The sequence below is a fragment of the Arvicanthis niloticus genome, chromosome 23 (assembly GCF_011762505.2).
Source record: "Arvicanthis niloticus isolate mArvNil1 chromosome 23, mArvNil1.pat.X, whole genome shotgun sequence".
Classification (NCBI taxonomy): Eukaryota; Metazoa; Chordata; class Mammalia; order Rodentia; family Muridae; genus Arvicanthis; species Arvicanthis niloticus.
Window position 1 is genome coordinate 32,898,808 of NC_133430.1, and position 6,063 is coordinate 32,904,870.

Below are 6,063 nucleotides of genomic sequence, written 5' to 3' on the forward strand. Positions count from 1 at the left end.
GCTGGCCTCGAACTCAGAAATCTGCCTGCCTCTGCCTCCCAAGTGCTGGGACTAAAGGCGTGCGCCACCACTGCCCGGTCTGTCTTTTTTTTAAAAAGAACATTTCTTTAAGATTTATTTTATTTTGAATTATGTGTAGTGCATTGTGTGTGTGTGTGTGTGTGTGAGTATCTGTGCAGGTATCCTTGGAGGTCAGTGGCATTGGATCCTACTAGAGCTGGGTCCAAGTGATTGAATCACTTGCTGCAGGGCTGAGACCCGAACTCAGGTCTTCTGTAAAGCAAGTGCAGTGGTTCTCTTAAGGCGGGAGCCATCTTTCCAGATCACCCCACTGTTGTGTAATTCATCCATTTGTCTGCTGGTAGACAGTCAACTTGTTTCCATGTTTTGATTTATCTATGTATTTTTTTTTTTTAAAAAACGAGACAGAACCTTATGTAGCCTGGAACTTGATTTGTACACAAGACCACCTTGAACTCCTGATCCTCCGGACTCCGCTTCCGAAGCTCTGAGAGTACGGTGGTGTGCCACCACATCCGGCTCTGTTTCTGTCTTTTAAAGGTTACCAATTATGTTGTTTTGAATGTTCAAGCACAAGTCCTGAGTATAGATAGAGGTTTTCATTTTTTGGAAGCAGAGTTGCTGGGCCATACAGCAATCCTGTGTTTGACTGTGGACTGCATTAGACTGTTTCTGAAGGAGGGGAGCAAACTCACCATCATTGTATGGATTCTGATGTCCCCATCTTTGACAATATGTGTTAACTGAATTTTGCTTTTCTTTTAGACAAGATCTTGCTATGTGGCCCATGTTGGGCTTCAAACCTGTTATCATCTTGTCTGGGCCTCCAGGTTGTAGGAGAATATTACCATGTTTGGCTTCTTTATTATTTTAGCCATCCATAACAGGTGTGAATAGAGACTTTTTTTAAAGTAGAGTAAGATTTGTAACACTAAATTTAGTTATTTATGGTTTTATTGAACCTTTTAACTGCCAGTTGTTAACCAGACACTGGAAATGTCAAATCACCAACCATTTCTGCCATCCATGCCACATAGGGTGGGGAAACAGAAAATTACAAGTATATATTTTTAGAGATTTTACTATTTATTTTTAGTTTGCCTGCACGAGTGTTTTCTCTCATGTATGTGTGTATATACTACTTTTATGCAATGTTGGCAGAGACCAGAAGAGGGCATTGGATCTCCTGGAATCGGAGTTACAGAATGTGGAGCTGGGAATCAAACTGGGTTCTTGGGAAGAACAGCCAGCGCTCTTTTTTTTTTGTTTTTTTTTGTTTTTTTTTGTTTTTTTTGTTTTTTTCGAGACAGGGTTTCCCTGTGTAGTCTTGGCTGTCCTGGACTCACTTTGTAGACCAGGCTGTCCTCGAACTCAGAAATCCACCTGCCTCTGCCTCCCAAGTGCTGGGATTAAAGGCGTGCGCCACCACTTAAAAAAAGCCAGCGCTCTTAACTGCTGAGCCATCTCTCAGATCTAGGAAATAACAAGTATTTTAACAGAGCTATGCATAAATCTTTAGAAGAATCGGAAGCAGCACGTGAGTAAGCTGAGAGCTGTTTACCCCAGTAGGTTTAAATTCAAGCTGCCAAATGGGTGTTATTAAAACACTTAATGTCTGCCGGTGAGGTGGCACACACTTTAAAACCCATGACTTGAGAGGCAGAAGCAGGTGGATCTCTGAGAGTTCGAAGCCAGCCTGGTCTACAGAGCGAGTTCCAGGAAAAACCAGGGCTACACTAAGAAACTCTGCCTTGAAAAACCAAGAGAGCAACCACGAAAACACAAACAAACAAACCCCCAAACCCAAACCACAAGACATTTCCTATTTGCAGGATGTAATGCCTGTACTTCAGTACTTGGTAGGAGGATCAGGAATTCAAGGTCGTCTTTGGCTACAAAGTGAATTTAAGGGCAGCCGAGATAAGACTATCAGAAAACAACAACAAACCCCAAACAGAAAGTGCTTAATATCAATTGCATTTAAAAGCCTAGGAACACGACGGCTTTTAGGTTCACTAACCAACAAGCTCGCTTGCATCTCGAGGACAGCCACACTCCCACAGTTACCTGGGACGCCCAGCTATTACAAGATGGCTGCTGCACAGTTTTAGATGAGGGACAAGGCAAAAACAGGCTGTGTCATTCTTGGACGGGACCAGATATCAAAAGTTAATCTCCTCCTCTCCTCTCCTCTCCTCTCCTCTCCTCTCCTCTCCTCTCCTCTCCTCTCCTCTCCTCTCCCCTCCCCTCCCCTCCCCTCCCCTCCCCTCCCCTCCCCTCCCCTCCCCTCCCCTCCCCTCCCCTCCCCTCCCCTCCCCTCCCCTCCCCTCCCCTCCCCTCCCCTCTCCCCTCCCCTCCCCTCCCCTCCCCTCCCCTCCCCCTCCCTCCCCTCCCCTCCCCCTCCCTCCTCTCCCCTCCCCTCCCCTTCCCTCTCCCCCTCCCCTCCCCCTCCCTCCCCTCCCCTCCCCTCCCCTCCCCTCCCCTCCCCTCCCCTCCCCTCTCCCCTCCCCTCCCCTCCCCTCCCCTCCCCTCTCCCCCTCCCCTCCCCTCCCCTCCCCTCCCCTCCCCTCCCCTCCCCTCCCCTCCCCCCCTCCCTCTCTCTCTCTCTGTCTCTCTCCCCAAAGGGTTTCTCTGTGTATCCCTGGCTGTCCTGGAACTCACTCTGTAGACCAGGCTGGCCTCCAACTCAGAAATCCGCCTGCCTCTGCCTCCCAAGTGCTGGGATTAAAGGCGTGCGCCAGCCACCACTGCCAAGAAAGTTAATTTCTTTCTTTCTTTCTTTCTTTCTTTTTTTTTTAGTAGCCTTGACTTGCAGATTTTTGTTTCCTACCATTGTGATAAACAACACCTTCCACTTATTGCTGTTACTCCAAAAGACTGCCTTAGACACTTTCTCCACACCATTTCTCTATTCATTATCTTCCGTGGGGTTCGTGGGGTTGGCCTGTCCCTGAGACACAGGCCCATCATAAACACTAGAAGGACCGTCCTCCCCTCCCCTGACATTTTCATGTGTCCCAAGGTAAGGGGAAGAATTAGCAGGAGGGGGCTGGGGTTGGGAGAGGCCCTGGGTGCAAGAGGAGTACAAAGCCTAGTGTGACACCTTATTCTTAGACTACTAACACTTGGGAGGGTGATGAGGCGGGGTTGCTGTGAGTTCAAGGCTAGCCTAGTATACATAGTAACTTTTAAGTTAGAGTGAGCTATGGGGTTACATTCCCCACCCCACCCAACACCAACCATCCAGTAATCAACCAATAATCAACAATGTAAAAGGTGGAGGTGAGGTCAGGAGACTCCCAGTGGGTGTCCTTTTATTTTATTTTATTTTATTTTTTTGAGACAGTGTCTTGCTATGCAGATCAGGTTGGCCTTGAGCTTTTGCTTCTCCTGCCTCAGCTTCCTGTGTGCTAGGATCACAGGAAGATGCTACTGCACCTGGTACTTAAGGCAGCTGCCTTCTCCCTTTTAATTTTGGAGTAAACATGGAGGGGAGGTCCTATTGCAGTTATGCAGGTTAGAGTTCATCGCCTCGAGCTGTCAGAGAGTGGAAAACATCTGCTTGAAGCCAGCAGGCCTCTCTCTGTCCCAGTCTTTGCCAGGGTGTGGGACATTTTAGGTCTCGTGGCTTCTGTCCATCTCTCCTGCTGGTAGACACCTATTTTTATATAGTAGTGTAAATACTGATTGAACAACAAGACTTGGTGTGCCCTCCTTTGCTTAGCTCATAGACTTTGGGATGACTCCTGCCTGGTACCAGAGCAGAGAGGCTTGAGGTCATGTAAGTGGTGGTGTGGGGGGGTGAGTGAGGGAAACAGGTGCTGGGGAGTGTCAGCACACTTAAAGCAACACCCCACAGTGAGCCCTCTTGGGGGATCCTGGAGGGCCACCTCTGCAGATGAGAGGATTGCTTAGGAAAACGACCAAAAGGATTGATTGCATTTGTTCCCCAATGTGTGTGTCTGACCAGAGAGAAATCTGATCGACATGTCTCGTGGGTCATGCTTTTTGGTGGCAGTGGCCAGTATTTTCCTCCCCCCTGTGCAAGAGTCCTTGTCAGTGCTTTCACTCAGGATGTAAGAGCTCCTGAGATTTCAGCCATCTCCAAGGGCGAGGGAGAGCTTGGCAAAGCAGACTTGGCAGGTAGAGGGTAAAGAGAGAACATTGGCTATTTTAAAAAGAGCCACAAGGGTTCTGTAGCCAGTGGCTCACTGGAGTAAAGAGCTAAGGCCAGTTCATGCTAGACTGGCTTTGGTGAGGTGGAAAAGGAACGGTGGCCGGCCCTGTATGGGGACTGGGCTCCTGGACATGATCAGAGAGGAGAAAGATGAGGGGAAAAATGTCCTCTCTGTTGTCTTTCCTTGTGTTTGAAGTCCAGCCCATACTTAGGCACAGGGTGTGTGTTTTGTGCCTGTGGGGTGTGTGTGTTTCTTTTTGTTTGATTTTTTAGAAACAAGGTCTCTGTATAGCTCAGGCTGTCCTGGCATTCTAAATCTTCTTGCCTAACCAAATGCAGGGATTATAGGTGTGGATTTTCACACCCAGTTTATGACGTTTTGATTTCTTCCTTGTGGACAGAGTTCTAAAATCTAATTTTTCCTTTTTGTTTTCTGAGACAAGAGTTTCTCTTGGTAGCGCTGGCTCTCCTGGAACTCTATCTGTAGAACAGGCTGGTCTCAAATTCAGAGATCTGCTCGACTCTGCCTCTCCGTTGCCACCACTGCCCAGCTCTAAAATCTATTCTTAAGAAGCTAACCAAGAGGAACCCCCTTAATGTTTAAAGTGACCCCTGAGGTAAAGAAAGAATTAGCAGGAGGGGGCAGGATGTGGAAGAGGTCCCAGCTGAAAGTGGAGTCCTACAGTCCGGACACATGGTAAGGTGATGCAGGATTGCTGTGAGTTCAAGGCCAGCCTGGGCTACTCAGTAAATTCTAGGTCAGAGTGAGCTATGGATTGGGAACCCCCTCTAGCCCCCCAAGACCCCCAAACCTAACCAACCAACCAATAAAAAAGTAAATGAAGCAAATAGTACCGAGTAGAGTTGACAGCTCAGGTCACCATCACCCCAGAAAAAAAATTGTTCCAGTAATGGGGGGGAGGGGGGGGAAGAGAGGAACCATTAAGATCCTCGTAGTAAGGCAAGCCGCACTCTACAGCAGAAAGTAGCGATGTTTCAGCACACCCAAGGCCTCCAGCTCAAGACTGACAGTCGTTGCTTTTGTCAACAGGAACTGCCTGATGTGCCCAGGAGTATTGCCCTGGTCTCTCCCATGTTCTTCAAGCTTTCAGCTGGTGACCAAAACTCACAAATTCTCTAGAAACCATCAATTCTGCCTGCTGACCATCATCTCGGGCCTGAGCACGGTGTCTCAGCCTCCTAAGGGGTTCCCCGACCTCCCTCCCAGGGGTTCCCTGACCTCTACTTCAGTCTCCTGTAACCCACATCACTGCTCTTTCCCTTCAAAGTCAGTCTCCTCCTTTGCAGCCCCGGCTTAGAATCTTTCGGTGCTGGTCAACTGCCTCCGGGACCAAACTGCATTTCTTAGAATTTACACTCACCTCCTCTCTCCAGTGTTTTCCTGCTCACTCATCCTATGCAGCTATTTTCTTACCTGAGGGCTTGCTCACAAGTCCAAAGCTCTTACAAATGTCTCTGAAGGTGCAGTCATACCACCCCCGCCCCGCCCTGCCCGGCCACCCGTGTTATTGTCATTTGGGAACGAGCACAGGCGTGCCCCCTTCTAAAGGGATAACCTTTTGGACTGGTTGGTGTTTCTTATCTTACCGCAGGTGCCCGATACTCCCTCCTCAGCCTTTCAAACACTGTCTAGTCTCCTTTTATGTAGTAGGACTTGTCCTTGGCTTCTCTGTGTCCCAAGGCCCGGCAGTAGGGAATCTTGCTGTGTCAAGTAGCTGTTGGTGAGTTATAGTTTTACTTTCGAAGACCTTTACTTCTTGTGTCATTTCTAAGGTCTCCTTAAGCAACGCCAAACATTAATCGAAATCTTCTTCATGGAGCCTTTCCCTCTCCTGATGCTGGAA